Genomic DNA, 15,831 nt, shown 5'->3' with positions numbered 1-15,831 from the left:
AAGGAAAAAAACATATATAAGTCGCATTTTTTGGGGAAATTGATTTGATAAAAGCCAACACCAAGAATAGACATTTGAAAGGCAATCTTAAAATAAATACAGAATAGTGAACAACAGGCTGAATAAGTGTACGTTATATGAGGCATAAATAACCAACTGAGAACGTGCCTGGTATGTTAACGTAACAAATTATTAGGGATGATGTTTGATAAGAAATACTCGAGTTCGAGCCCATATATGGAAAAAAACACACAATATTTGGTTTAACAAAAGCTCACTTTCATTTTATAGGAAAAAAATAAAATAAAATAAAAAAAAATATATTGACTGTTGTTACCCCCCTAAAAAATAAAATATAATAAATAAATATCACTATATCATCACTATAGGTCAGGGGTCGGCAACCCGCGGCTCTGGAGCCGCATGCGGCTCTTTGATCACTCTGATGCGGCTCAGCAGCTTACTTGCTGAACCCCTCAATTTTCCCGTGAGACTTCCGGATTTCAGTGCCTCTCGCAGAAAACTCCCGGGATTAATATTCACCGATTTTCACCCTTACAGCTATAATAAGGGCGTGCTATGATGGTACAACATTTGGCGCTCTCTACAATCTGTATTAACAGCGTGCCAGCACAGCACTCGTTATACAATATACATCTTCTGCTCGTACACGTACGTGACAGCAAGGCATACTTGGTCAACAGCCACACAGGTTACACTGACGGTGGTCATATAAAACAACTTTAACACTCTTACTAATAATGCGCCACACTTTGAACCAAAGCCAAACAAGAATGACAAACACATTTCGGGAGAACATCTGCACCTTAACACAACATAAACACAACAGAACAAACACCCAGAATCCCATGCAGCCCTGACTCTTCCGGGCTACATTATACACCCCTGCTACCACCAAACCCCGCCCCCACCCCAACCCTGCTCCCTCACACATCAACCCCCCCTCCCTCTGTGCGTCGGTTGAGGTGGGCGGGGTTTGGTAGCGGGGGTGTATAATGTATCCCGGAAGAGTTAGGGCTGCATGGGATTCTGGGTATTTGTCCTGTTGTGTATATGTTGTGTTACTGTGCAGATGTTCTCCCGAAATGTGTTTGTCATTCTTGTTTGGTGTGGGTTCACAGTGTGGCGCATTATTAGTAAGAGTGTTATAGTTTTTTATACCGCCACCGTCAGTGTAACCTGTGTGGTTGTTGACCAAGTATGCCTTGCTGTCACCTACGTGAGCAAGCGGAAACACCATACAACGTGTGGCTGATCAGGCACGCTGGTTGTAGTGGGTGCTGTATGCGGTACCATCACGGCACGCATGACGCTGACAACCGCTATTCATTTTTAACCCGCGTGCTGCACCAGCTTGCAAATTCCATATAAAAGGTGTGGGCAGCGTGTCTGAGACCCTTGGTTTATACATCGCACAAAGCAAAAAAAACAACTTTGTATGCAGTGTTATTTCATTTAAAATTTAAAAAAAAATTTGCGGCTCCCATTGTTTTCTATAATTTACGAAACTGGTCAAAATGGCTCTTTGACTGGTAAAGGTTGCCGACCCCTGCTATAGGTGTATAAATAATAATATAGTGTTAAATAAAATCAGTCCCTTGGGCACAAAACTGAAAATAATACAGCTCTCCAAAAAGTGCACTTCTGCTGCTATTGGAACATCCTTCTGGGGTCCATCAGTGTGGCCTCCTCCAGGAATGACTCCGCGACACCTTTCTCTAACCTTCAGGTTATGTACGGCCTGAACATGTTTCATCATGCTTGTTGTACTTCCCCCCCTTACATGTGAGCGAAGCCTGGCAATAATTGAAGATAGCCGTTTCCTCGTCGTATTTTTTTGTAAAATGAAGCCATGCCTTGAGGCGTTTTTTTCCGGTCCATTGTTGTTGTTTGCTTCTGTATCTGCCGCCTAATGACTGAGCTACGTCATTTCCTGGGACGTGTCACAGGGCATTTCCTGTGGGACGGGATTCGTTCCCAGGGATTCGAATAAAGAACCAACTCTTTTTCTTTACTATAGTGGCCTCGATAACGGGAACCGGTTCTCAAAAAAGGATTCGAGTCCATGGAATCGGTTCTTTTCTTATCGAACGGTTCTTTTCTTATCGAAAAACCGGGAGAACCGGTTTCAAACGTCATCCCTACATATTATGGTAAGAGTCATTCAAATAACTATAACATATAGAACATGCTATACGTTTACCAAACAATCTGTCACTCCTAATCGCTAAATCCCATGAAATCTTATACGTCTAGTCTCTTACGTGAATGAGATAAATATTATTATTTGATATTTTACGGTAATGTGTTAATAATTTCACACATAAGTCGCTCCTGAGTATAAGTCGCACCCCCGGCCAAACTTTGAAAAAAACTGCGACTTATAGTCCGAAAAATACGGTCGTCGACATTGTCGAAAAATGTTGACAATAAAATTTGTCGTTGACAATTATATTTTACATTTCCTCCTATTCTTGTTAACAACATGAATACCTTGCTCATTTTGCAAAGCGGACCTTGATGTCATACGTCTGGAAGGAGGATGAGGACTCAACCTTCGGTCAGAGTGTTAGTTTGTACCTTGCTTGCTAGCTAACAAGTACCGTATTTTCCGCACTATAAGGCGCACCTAAAAACCACAAATTTTCTCAAAAGCTGACAGTGCGCCTTATAACCCGGTGCGCTTTATATATGGATTAATATTAAGATTCATTTTCATAAAGTTTCGGTCTCGCAACTACGGTAAACAGCCGCCATCTTTTTTCCCCGTAGAAGAGGAAGTGCTTCTTCTTCTACGCAAGCAACCGCCAAGGTAAGCACCCGCCCCCATAGAACAGGAAGCGCTTCTTCTTCTACTGTAAGCAACCACCCGCCAGCGTAGAAGAAGAAGAAGCGCGCGGATATTACGTTTCATTTCCTTTGTGTGTTTACATCTGTAAAGACCACAAAATGGCTCCTACTAAGCGACAGGGATCCGGTTCATGAAAAGACGCAATCTCTCCATCCGCACACGGATTACTATTTCACAGCAACTGCCTAAAGACTTTCAAGAAAAGCTGGCTACTTTCCGTGCATATTGTAAAAACAAGATAGCTGAAAAAAAGATCCGGCCAGAGAACATTATCAACATGGACGAGGTTCCCCTGACTTTTGATATTCCTATGAACCGCACTGTGGATACAACGGGAGCACGTACGGTGAATATTAGCACCACAGGGAATGAGAAGTCATCCTTCACTGTGGTTCTAGCTTGCCATGCTAATGGCCAGAAACTTCCACAAATGGTGATATTCAAAAGGAAGACCTTGCCAAAAGAGACCTTTCCAGCCGGCGTCATCATAAAAGCTAACTCGAAGGGATGGATGAAGAAAAGATGAGCGAGTGGTTAAGGTAAGTTTACGCGAAGAGGCCGGGTGGCTTTTTTCACGCAGCTCCGTCCATGTTGATATACGACTCCATGCGCGCCCACATCACGCTGGTTTTTAATATATTATTAAAGTTTGACTGACCTATCTGACTGTTTTTTTGACATTCCTTTAGCGCAGTTAGATGCGGCTTATAACACGGGGCGTCTTATTGGTGGACAAAGTTTTGAAATATGCCGTTCATTGAAGGCGCGGCTTATAACCTAGGGCGCCTTATGGTGCGGAAAATACGGTAGGAGACAAAGTTGTGTGAAAAATACAGTATATTCCGAACTAGAGCACACCGGGATATTAGCCGCACCCACAATTTACCCCCTCATATATTAGCCGCACTGGACTATAAGCCGCAGATATACACGTTGCAACATGAGTTATTGAAAAATTAAGATTCTGTAAATGTTTATTAGTTAAATTGTTTCCAAATGGTGTCTGCAGCAATGCAGTAAAACGGCTGATCTAACAAAACAGAAGTCCTAGTCATGGACCCACTAGCTGTGGAAGCTAGCTCTCCAACTAAACAGACTCAATAACTCCACGGTGGTCAATTTTCTGAGGAATTTGTGAAACTGAAACACTGTCGCAGAAGTGGCAGTCTGACAAGTCAATTTACTCAACATTTTCTAGCAGGAAAACGCTTTGACAAGAGGTGATGTTGAGTAACTGCATATGTACTGTACAAGTACCGCAAATTGTAATTGTAGAACTGATTTTTAAATGTGTTAAAAGACTGAGGCATCTTATTGAGGTTACAGTATCAAAAATAGGCATTTTTATGGGTGTGTTACTCGTATTTTTTTTTCCATTAGTGGTGATCTACTGTATTGTTTTTACCAAACGGTACTGACCACGTAGAACCAGAATACCACTTAGTAGAAGCACAGTCTGAATTGTTATGGAAATAGTGAAAATAAACAATTGTGGGATTTATTTGAACAAACAATAGTTCACTAATAATACATTCCTTTATTAACTTTTTTATCCAGATCCTCATCAAAAGGGTGTTTTATTGTAATGGACCGATTGCCGTGAAAACTTTCATGAATTAAAACCAAAACATTGGGCAGATTTCCACCAAACTTTCTATAGTAGATTGCTTGATTGATTGATTGAGACTTTTATTAGTAGATTGCACAGTACAGTACATATTCCGTACAATTGACCACTAAATGGTAACACACCAATAAGTTTTTCAACTTGTTTAAGTCGGGGTCCACGTTAATCAATTCATGGCACAAATTAAGGCTGCAACTAACAACACATTTGATAATCTATTAATCTGTCGATTATTACTTCGATTAATCAATTAATAATCGGATAAAATAGACAAACTACATTTCTATCCTTTCCAGTATTTTATTGGGAAAAAAACCAGCATACTAGCACCATACATATTTTGATTATTGTTTCTCAGCGGTTTGTAAATGTTGCAGGTTATAAATAAAAATGTATTTAAAAAAAAATAAAATAAAATTTTTTTTAAAATTAAAATAAGTAGCCTCTGCGCATGCGCATAGCATAGATCCAACGAATCGATGACTAAATTAATCGCCAACTATTTTTCTAATCGATTTTAATCGATTAGTTGTTGCAGCCCAAGTACAAATATATACTATCAGCATAATACAGTCATCACACAAGTTAATAATCAGAGTATATACATTGAATTATTTATCCATCCATCCATCTTCTTCCGCTTATCCGAGGTCGGGTCGCGGGGGCAGCAGCCTAAGCAGGGAAGCCCAGACTTCCCTCTCCCCAGCCACTTCGTCCAGCTCCTACCGGGGGATCCCGAGGCTTTCCCAAGCCAGCCGGGAGACATAGTCTTCCCAACGTGTCCTGGGTCTTCCCCGTGGCCTCCTACCGGTCGGACGTGCCCTAAACACCTCCCGAGGGAGGCAATCGGGTGGCATCCTGACCAGATGCCCGAACCACCTCATCTGGCTCCTCTCGATGTAGAGGAGCAGCGGCTTTACTTTGAGCTCCCCACGGATGACAGAGCTTCTCACCCTATCTCTAAGGGAGAGCCCCGCCACCCGGCGGAGGAAACTCATTTCGGCCGCTTGTACCCGTGATCTTGTCCTTTCGGTCATAACCCAAAGCTCATGACCATAGGTGAGGATGGGAACGTAGATCGACCGGTAAATTGAGAGCTTTGCCTTCCGGCTCAGCTCCTTCTTCACCACAACGGATAGATACAGCGTCCGCATTACTGAAGACGCCGCACCGATCCGCCTGTCGATCTCACGATCCACTCTTCCCTCACTCGTGAACAAGACTCCGAGGTACTTGAACTCCTCCACTTGGGGCAAGATCTCCTCCCCAACCCGGAGATGGCACTCCACCCTTTTCCGGGCGAGAACCATGGACTCAGACTCGGAGGTGCTGATTCCCATCCCAGTCGCTTCACACTCGGCTGTGAACCGATCCAGCGAGAGCTGAAGATCCTGGCCAGATGAAGCCATCAGGACCACATCATCTGCAAAAAGCAGAGACCTAATCCTGCAGCCACCAAACCGGATCCCCTCAACGCCCTGACTGCGCCTAGAAATGTTGTCCATAAAAGTTATGAACAGAATGGGTGACAAAGGGCAGCCTTGGCGGAGTCCAACCCTCACTGGAAACGTGTCCGACTTACTGCCGGCAATGCGGACCAAGCTCTGACACTGATCATACAGGGAGCGGACTGCCAAAATCAGACAGTCCGATACCCCATACTCTCTGAGCACTCCCCACAGGACTTCCCGAGGGACACGGTCGAATGCCTTCTCCAAGTCCACAAAGCACATGTAGACTGGTTGGGCAAACTCCCATGCACCCTCAAGGACCCTGCCGAGAGTATAGAGCTGGTCCACAGTTCCACGACCAGGACGAAAACCACACTGTTCCTCCTGAATCCGAGGTTCGACTATCCGGCGTAGCCTCCTCTCCAGTACACCTGAATAGACCTTACTGGGAAGGCTATTCAGGTGTTGAATTATTTACATTATTTACAATCCGGAGGGTGGGATGTGGAGGGGGTTGGGGCGGGGGGATTGCACTTCAGTCATCAACAATAATATAATCTGAGAAATGGACATTGGAACAGTGTAGGTCTGACTTGGTAGGATATGTACAGCAAGAAGTGGACATGGTGAGTTCAGAAAGCATAAGAACAAGTATATACATTTGATTGTTTACATTTGATTATTTACAATCCGGGGAGGTGGGATGTGGTGGAGGGAGGGTGTTAGTCTTGGGTTGTAGTTGCCCGGAGGTGTTATTTTAGTGCGGTTTTGAAGGAGGGTAGAGATGCACTTTCTTTTACACCTGTTGGTGGCACGTGGACCAGAGAAGAACCTCTAAAGTTTTGATGAGCATCTGGATAAAATGTGCTGATTTGAGTCACTATGGCATCCTCACAGACACAGGAAGTAGCCGGCCACAAACAGTTCTGGAGTTCTACGGAGGGAATTCTAGTTATGTGTGGTCTTTAAAAGTTTGCTAAACAACATCTCAGACATCTGCACAGGACTATAGATAACAATACACTTGGTAATACAGTATATCTGACATGAATACATAAATAATAGCATTCAGGCTGCGCAGCCTGCACCTCCAAGCCTCCTCCTACGCTGCGAGGCATGCAAATGAAGGGGAATTCCTCTCCCTGCCATCGGAGTAAATCATCCATTCTGCAATATAGTATGTTGGAGGACAGCACCTACTGTTAAATCTTGAGCATGGCCATTCAGATGACAATCTTGGCTCTATTAGCACATATGCAGACAGATGTTTGCCTCCTAATGACTGGAATGCATCATGGCTGCTACAGTGTCAACATTGTGCTTTCTACATGAGCCTGGATGGAAGAAGAACATTATTTCTTTCTGGGTTGCAGGAATGACTGTGTTGTCGCCCCCGAAGGCACAGGACATCTTAACGTGGGAGTGAACCTAATGGACCGCCTCCTTCCAAGGCAAGCGGGACCGTCTCAGACATCTGTATTTACCGCCTGCCGTCATCACCACGTCCTTTGCTTTGATACCCTGGGAATCACAATTTCGAGGCAGATGTGTGCACGTGTGCTTTGGGAAATATGGCTTCTCAACTCCAGGCCAATGCCCCCGGAGTTGTACAATTTGGAAGCTGACCAAAAAGTTGCAGAAACCTTGTGTAAGAGACTTCAAAAGCCTCATTTTCCAAGTGCTCACACACAACGGCAGGATACCAGCGACAAGACAAAGGCACAAAGCCTCTTAAAGCTCTTTAAAAAGTCTTGAAGTTGACTTTGTTGAAACCTAAGGAGACCCTGCAGAGGTTGTACGGTATACCGGTACTAGTACCGTATTTTTCGGACTATAAGTCGCAGTTTTTTTCATAGTTTGGCCGGGGGTGCGACTTATACTCAGGAGCGACTTATGTGTGAAATTATTAACACATAACCATAATATTATTGATCTCATTCACGTAAGAGACTAGACGTATAAGATTTCATGGGATTTAGCGATTAGGAGTGACAGATTGTTTGGTAAACGTATAGCATGTTCTATATGTTATAGTTATTTGAATGACTCTTACCATAATATGTTACGTTAACATACCAGTTGGTTATTTATGCCTCATATAACGTACACTTATTCAGCCTGTTGTTCACTATTCTTGATTTATTTTAAATTGCCTTTCAAATGTCTATTCTTGCTGTTGGCTTTTATCAAATACATTTCCCCAAAAAAATGCGACTTATACTCCAGTGCGACTTATATATGTTTTTTTCCTTCTTTATTATGCATTTTCGGCCGGTGCGACTTATAGTCCGGAGTGACTTATACTCCAAAAAATACTGTATAATATCGCGGTACTAATGAATCAAAAACGGTACTATACTCTGATTGAAAACTACCGGTTCGCCATATTTTTATTTTCTACAGGCATGACGGCGCATCGTCCTCACGTCATGACATTGCTGGTTTTACGAGCAGAAGAGCATGTTCGGCAGCGCACGATCACAGAGTACTTACAAGTAGGGATGGCCCGATCCAGGTTTTTGCACTTCCGATCCGATACCGATATTGTTTTTGCACTTCCGATCCGATACCGATACTGACCGATACTGGCCTATCCGAGCATGTATTAAAGTTTAAAGTATTTAGCCTACTTAGTTGTCAGAATCATGTTGAAAAGGGTTTTAGTACTCTTGATGACAACTAGCCAGCTGAATTAGGGGAGTTTGAATAATACACAATGGTTGGTAACAAGAAACTGACCTGTTTATTCAAGGATAAACACAAAATAGACAAAATTATACATGACAAACAGAAATGGCATCATTGAACTAGGGCTGGGCGAAATGGCCTTTTTTTAATATTGCGATATTTTAAGGCCATATTGCGATACACGATATATATCTCGATATTTTGCCTTAGCCTTGAATGAACACTTGATGCATATAATCACAGCAGTATGATGATTCTATGTGTTTTGATTGATTGATTGAGACTTTTATTAGTAGGTTGCACAGTGAAGTACATATTCCGTACAATTGACCACTAAATGGTAACACCCCAATAAGTTTTTCAACTTGTTTAAGTCGGGGTCCACTTAAATTGATTCATGATACAGATATATACTATCAGATATATACTATCATCATAATACAGTCATCACACAAGATAATCACATTGAATTATTTACATTATTTATAATCCAGGGTGTGGAGGGGGGCGCCGGATGTAAATGTCAAAAAGACAGCCAAAAGAGTTTGATATGAGAATAAATCTAAAGTTAAAATATAGGGTAGAAATGCACCCATTTGCAGGAAATGTAGTCTTGATTTTCAAAATTTTCTTTCAAGGCTTGCATGTCTACATTAAAACATTCTTCTTCATACTGCATTAATATATGCTACTTTTAAACTTTCATGCAGAGAAGGAAATCACAACTAAAAAAAAAAATCACAAATTGTTTCATACGGTGTTGATCTGGAAATTTTTGCCTTGGAATTTTGATGGTGTGGACGTGTGGCACCGAACGGAGATAAGGTCTCGACAGACGTTACAATATTTGAACAATGATGACGAAAACTGTTTTCTCTGTCGTGTCCGTGTGTCGAAAATTGTTATGCGCTTATTTTTTTTATTTGATTTTGTGCATGGCATATAATTGCTATGCGCACAGGCGCGCACCTTAGAGGGAACATTGGTCACACGGCTACGCTAGCATCACAGCTAACGTTAGCCATGCTGCTACCGCTCTGCTCGGGGAGGGCGTATACGTATGTGACGTATGACGTGACAGTATGTGACGTATGACGTGACAGTATGTGACGTGTGTAAGAAGGTGCACTTGCTGTCTGTGAGAGGGAGACACAGGAAAGAGTCAGAAGAGCCTGTCGTGTAATGCCAGCAGCTAAAAGCAACTGCGTGAGAATCCACAGACCTGTGGATGTGTTGAAGGTGTGCTGAAAAATGCGGAACGGAAATTAGGGAGCAGCAGAAAAGTGGAATGTATTATTTAAATCGGTGCGTTGGAAAACACGGACCGGAGTTTGTTTTTAAAACTGGATCTGGATCGGCATTTTCCCATGCCTTGCCGATACGCGTTTTTTTGCAAATATCGGCGGCCGATCCGATCCAAATATCGGATCGGGACATCCCTACTTACAAGCAGACACAGTGTGTAGACAGAAAAGGGAGAACGGACGCATTTTGGCTTAAAAACTAAGAAAGGTGAACACTGAAACGACCTCAGGAAGAGGTGCTTTAAGACATGGCTAGCTAGTTAGCAGCTAACGTCGATCCGCAATCGGCCGTGCTTTAGCTACTTCTAAATCACTCATTCTAATTAAGTACGTTTCTTACAAGCATCATCCTTGCAGGACGAGGAATAGCTAAACATGCTTCACTACACACCGTACGAGGATACAATAGCTCACCGGCCTCACCCTCGCCATGGGTGGATTTACACCTGACATCCACTGTAATGATACCAAGTACAAGAGCGTATCTAGCCGATACTACTATGATTACATCGATATTCTTATCGTCACAAAATCTTTTTTTTTTATTCATGTTATATTCATAAACTCAGGAAATATGTCCCTGGACACATGAGAACTAAAATTATGACCATTCTATGATTCTGTGGTATCATCCAAAACTAATGTAAAGTATCCAAACAAGAGAAGAATAAGTGATTATTACCTTTTTAACAGAAGTGTAGATAGAACATGTTAAAAGAGAAAGTAAGCAGATATTAACAGTAAATGAATATGTAGATTAATAATCATTTTTTATAGCTTGTCCCTTATTACTTTGACAAAATAATAGAATGATAAATAACACAATATGTTACTGCATATGTCAGCAGACTAATAAGGAGCCTTTGTTTGTTTACTTACTACTAAAAGACAAGTTGTCTTGTATGTTCACTATTTTATTTAAGGACAAACTTGTTCTGTGATTGCAATAATAAACATATGTTTAATGTACCGCAAGATTTTTTGTTAAAATAAAGCCAATAATGCCATTTTTGTGGGGCCCTTTATTTAGAAAAGTATCAAAAAACATTTTGTGATCTATTGAATACGCTGAGATGACAATGACCTGAATGAATGAGAACCTTCAGAGACACGTCATAAAAATGATCAATAATTAGAGATGTCCGATAATGGCTTTTTTGCCGATATCCGATATTGTCCAACCTTTAATTACCGATACCGATATGAACCGATACCAATATATACAGTCGTGGAATTAACACATTATTATGTCTAATTTTGTTGTGATTCCCCTCTGGATGCATTAAACAATGTAACAAGGTTTTCCAAAATAAGAGAACAACATCAACTCAAGTTATGGAAAAAAAAGTGCCAACTTGGCACAGCCATATTTATTATTTAGGTCACAAAGTGCTTTTTTTTTTTTTAACATGCCTCAAAACAGCAGCTTGGAATTTGGGACATGCTCTTCCTGAGAGAGCATGAGGAGGTTGAGGTGGGCGGGGTTGAGGTAGAAGGGTAGGGGGTAGCGGGGGGGGGGGGTGTATATTGTAGCGTCCCGGAAGAGTTAGTGCTGCAAGGGGTTCTGGGTAGACATGTCGATAAATGCTTTAAAATGTAATATCGGAAATTATCGGTATAGGTTTTTTTTTATTATCGGTAACGTTTTTATTTTTTGTTTTTTTTAAATCAACATAAAAAACACAAGATACACTTACAATTAGTGCACCAACCCAAAAAGCCTCCCTCCCCCATTTACACTCATTCACACAAAAGGCTTGTTTCTTTCTGTTATTAATATTGTGGTTCCTACATTATATATCAATATATATCAATACAGTCTGCAAGGGATACAGTCTGTAAGCACACATGATTGTGTGTGCTGTTGGTCCACTAATAGTACTAACCTTTAACACTTAATTTTACTCATTTTCATTAATTACTAGTTTCTATGTAACTGTTTTACTTTTTTTTTTATTCAAGAAAATGTTTTTAATTTATTTATCTTATTTTATTTTATTAATTTTTTTACCATACCTGGTTGTCCAAATTAGGCATAATAATATGTTAATTCCACGACTGTGTATATCGGTATCGGTTGATATCGGTATCGGTAATTAAGAGTTGGACAATATCGGAATATCGGCAAAAAAGCCATTATCGGACATCCCTAGTTCTGGGTATTTGTTCTGTTGTGTTTGTATGTTGTGTTACGGTGTGGATGTTCTCCCGAAATGTGTTTGTCATTCTTGTTTGGTGTGGGTTCACAGTGTGGCGCATATTTGTAACAGTGTTAAAGTTGTTTATACGGCCACCCTCAGTGTGACCTGTATGGCTATTGACCAAGTATGCATTCACTTGTGAGTGTGTGAAAAGCCGTAGATATCATGTGATTGGGCCGGCACGCAAAGGCAGTGCCTTTAAGGTTTATTGGCGCTCTGTACTTCTCCCTAAGTCCGTGTACACAGCGGCGTTTTAAAAAGTCATACATTTTACTTTTTGAAACAGATACCGATAATTTTGAAACCGATACCAATAATTTCCGATATTACTTTTCAAAGCATTTATCGGCCGATAATATTGGCAGTTCGATATTATTGGACATCCCTATCAATAATTATCTGTCATGTCTGTATTATCATGTTTTGTTTTAAGTCATGTTTTGTTTAGTTTCTGTCTTTTCACTCCCTTGTCTGGTCACCATAGCAACCATTAGTTTTCACCTGTCACGTCACGCACCTGTTTCACGTTTTGAGTCACGCACCTGCTTTCACTAATCATGTCCATAGTATTTAAGTTCATTCATTTTCTGTTGTTCGTCCTGACGACCTCAACACATTTATGCTCTGTTCATGCCTGATACTTCTTTTCATGTCAATTCCTCAAGCAACTACTTTTGTCCAAGCCAAGTAAGTTTTTGTTCCATATTTATAGTCTTTTTGGTTTCAGAGTTTGTTCTCCGCCATTGTGCGTGTTTTTTGTTTGTACTTTTTTGCTATAGTCTTTTGGTTTTATAGTTTATTCTCCGCCACTGTGCGCGCTTTCATTTATTCTTTTTTTTGATAATAATAAATCATGTACCTTCATTCCCGTCTCGCACGAGCCAACTTTCCGTTGCATCCTGGAAAAGCACACACCCCGGACCAAGTCATGACATTATCGATATTGCCCGATGTAAAACACTTATAAGGTGATGCAGTTTTCAGCCATAGGATTCACCCACTCGGCACTAAAAGAAAAAAGCAGTTGGCTGTGACGTCCACAGAATAAATACAGCAAAGTAGATCCAACACAGGAAATGGAGCGTTTGACTGGTATTTGAGGGCCACATGTTACAAGTCCTTCAAATTAGTAAGAAGATGGGATGTGTGTTTGTACAACTGGCTCATATTTGAGTGTTTCTACTGGCCGTGATGCTGGCAGGAAGCCACAGGACTCTTTTTGGCTCCTGTGTTTTAAGAACAAGACATCATTTTCAGGCTTGCCTCAACACGCGCGGCGGCTCTTGTCGCGCCGTCGAGACACTCTCGAAGACCGAGGCGACTTCGGGTGACTGACGACGTCTGTCAGGTTCGCGCTCGCAAAGCTTTGGACGGCGCTCGCTTCTTCACGCGTCGCTCAAAGCGGAAACACTCTTTCCCCTCAAAGCCAAACGAAAACAAAGTCTCTCTCTCTCGACAGCCAGTGTTCCCTCCATGTTTCATTCCTGCGCTGTGATAACATGCTGCTAAGTCCCTCGGTGTGGCGCGGGTACCGGAGCTATTTTGCAAAACAAAAAAAGGTGAGGATGCGAGGGAATAAACGCCTGCAGAGGACGAGCCCGTCAGAAAATAAACACACGGCTGCACAAACAGACGTTTACGCGCTCGCTTTTAGTTATTAGTCACCCCGGCAGCAGCCAGGGAACATTTACAGGTAATTGCATATGAAATAGACTATCAGAAGAGTCTAGTTCAGGGGTGCTCAGTACGTCGATCGCGATCTACCGGTCGATCTCGGGAGGGTGTGTCAGTCGATCGCCAGCCAGCCATTAAAAAAATAGTCCTAAAAATGAGCGATCATAAATCTTCACTATGACGTCACTTTCGTCACTTGATTGACATTCACGGCACCCGAGGGTCTTCTGAGATGACGCTGGCTGCTGCCAGCTCATTGAAATTACCGACTGGAAGGCGAGAAACACTTTATTTTAACAGACCCTGGCGCCGTACCTGTCGTCAAAACTCCAAAGACCGACTGCACAGTTGCACAAACAAAATAAGAGTCTCAGAAAGCTGGCGTGCACAAGCTAGCAAGCTACGGAGTTTGCCGACAATGTATTTCTTGTAAAGTGTATACAAAGGAGTACGGAAGCTGGACAAATAAGATGCCAAAAACCAACCACTTTCATGTGGTATTGGACAGAAAGGAGGACTTTTTTTCTCCTCTATTCGAAAATGCAGACCTTATCAGCACTACTGTCTGATTCCAATCAATGCAAGTCATCACAATCAGGTAATACACCAACTTATATTCTTGTCTTCATGAAAGAAAGGAATCTATATGTGTTAAACATGCTTGTATTATCTTTAAAACACCTTTAACTTATTAACAATATTAACTATATGTGTTAAACATGCTTGTATTATCTTTAAACACCTTTAACTTATTACCAATATGAACTAAAAGTGTTAAACATGCTTGTATTATCTTTAAACACCTTTAACTTGTTAACAATATTAACTATGTGTGTTAAACATGCTTGTATTATCTTTAAACACCTTTAACTTATTAACAATATTAACTATATGTGTTAAACATGCTTGTATTATCTTTAAACACCTTTGACTTATTACCAATATTAACTAAAAGTGTTAAACATGCTTGTATTATCTTTAAACACCTTTAACTTGTTAACAATATTAACTATGTGTGTTAAACATGCTTGTATTATCTTTAAACACCTTTAACTTATTACCAATATTAACTAAAAGTGTTAAACATGCTTGTATTATCTTTAAACACCTTTAACTTGTTAACAATATTAACTATGTGTTAAACATTCTTGTATTATCATTAAACACCTTTAATTTATTAACAATATTAACTATATGTGTTAAACATGCTTGCATTATCACTAAACATCTTTAACTTGTTAACAATATTAACTATATGTGTTAAACATGTTTGCATTATCTTTAAACACCTTTAACTTAACAATATTAACTATATAAGTTAAACATGCTTGTATTATCATTAATCACCTTTAACTTGTTAACAATATTAACTATATGTATTAAACAAACTTGTATTTTCATTAAACACCTTTAATTTATTAACAATATTAACTATATGTGTTAAACATGCTTGTATTATCATTAAACACCTTTAACTTGTTAACAAAAACATATGTTTCATAAATAGGTAAATATTGATTATATATATGAATGAGGTAGATCCCCACGACTTGATCAATTGAAAAGTAGCTCGCCTGCAGAAAAAGTGTGAGCACCCCTGGTCTAGTTAGTAACATTGGCTTATAATTAATTATGTGCAATATTTACTCAACCGTGTCTTACATTTCAACTAAAATTGTCACTGTGCAGTGCTCTATGTTCAGGTTGTTGCTGTTCCAAATAAATCAGATAGAAGTCGGTATTGCACGTATTAAACAACTAATTAATCGTAAGAATGCTCATGCTAGCAACAGCAACAGACTTTTTGGCGCATTTAGACGCATGATATGAACGTGTTCATGTCAAAAAAATCGAGTGGTAACAAATCAGAAATGAATCGTCGTACAATTGTTTGGTAGCTAAGAACCAGTCCTTGTTCCACCCCGTATGACACCAGGGTTGCCCCTTGATGTATTTGATCGTGGCGGTGCACCATGGCAACATATTAGCCGCCACACCCATACTTGTCAACCCT

General features: G+C 40.7%; 1 protein-coding gene across 10 annotated transcripts in view; it reads right to left on the bottom strand.

Annotated features, from left to right (window-relative positions):
• caska (calcium/calmodulin-dependent serine protein kinase a) overlaps nt 1-15,831 on the bottom strand; it is a 343,590-nt gene that overhangs the window by 314,582 nt on the left and 13,177 nt on the right. The gene's annotated exons all lie outside the window — the stretch shown is intronic.

This window comes from Nerophis lumbriciformis, linkage group LG13 (genome assembly GCF_033978685.3).
Source record: "Nerophis lumbriciformis linkage group LG13, RoL_Nlum_v2.1, whole genome shotgun sequence".
NCBI classification, from domain to species: domain Eukaryota; kingdom Metazoa; phylum Chordata; class Actinopteri; order Syngnathiformes; family Syngnathidae; genus Nerophis; species Nerophis lumbriciformis.
This window is presented reverse-complemented; position numbering and strand designations above follow the sequence as displayed.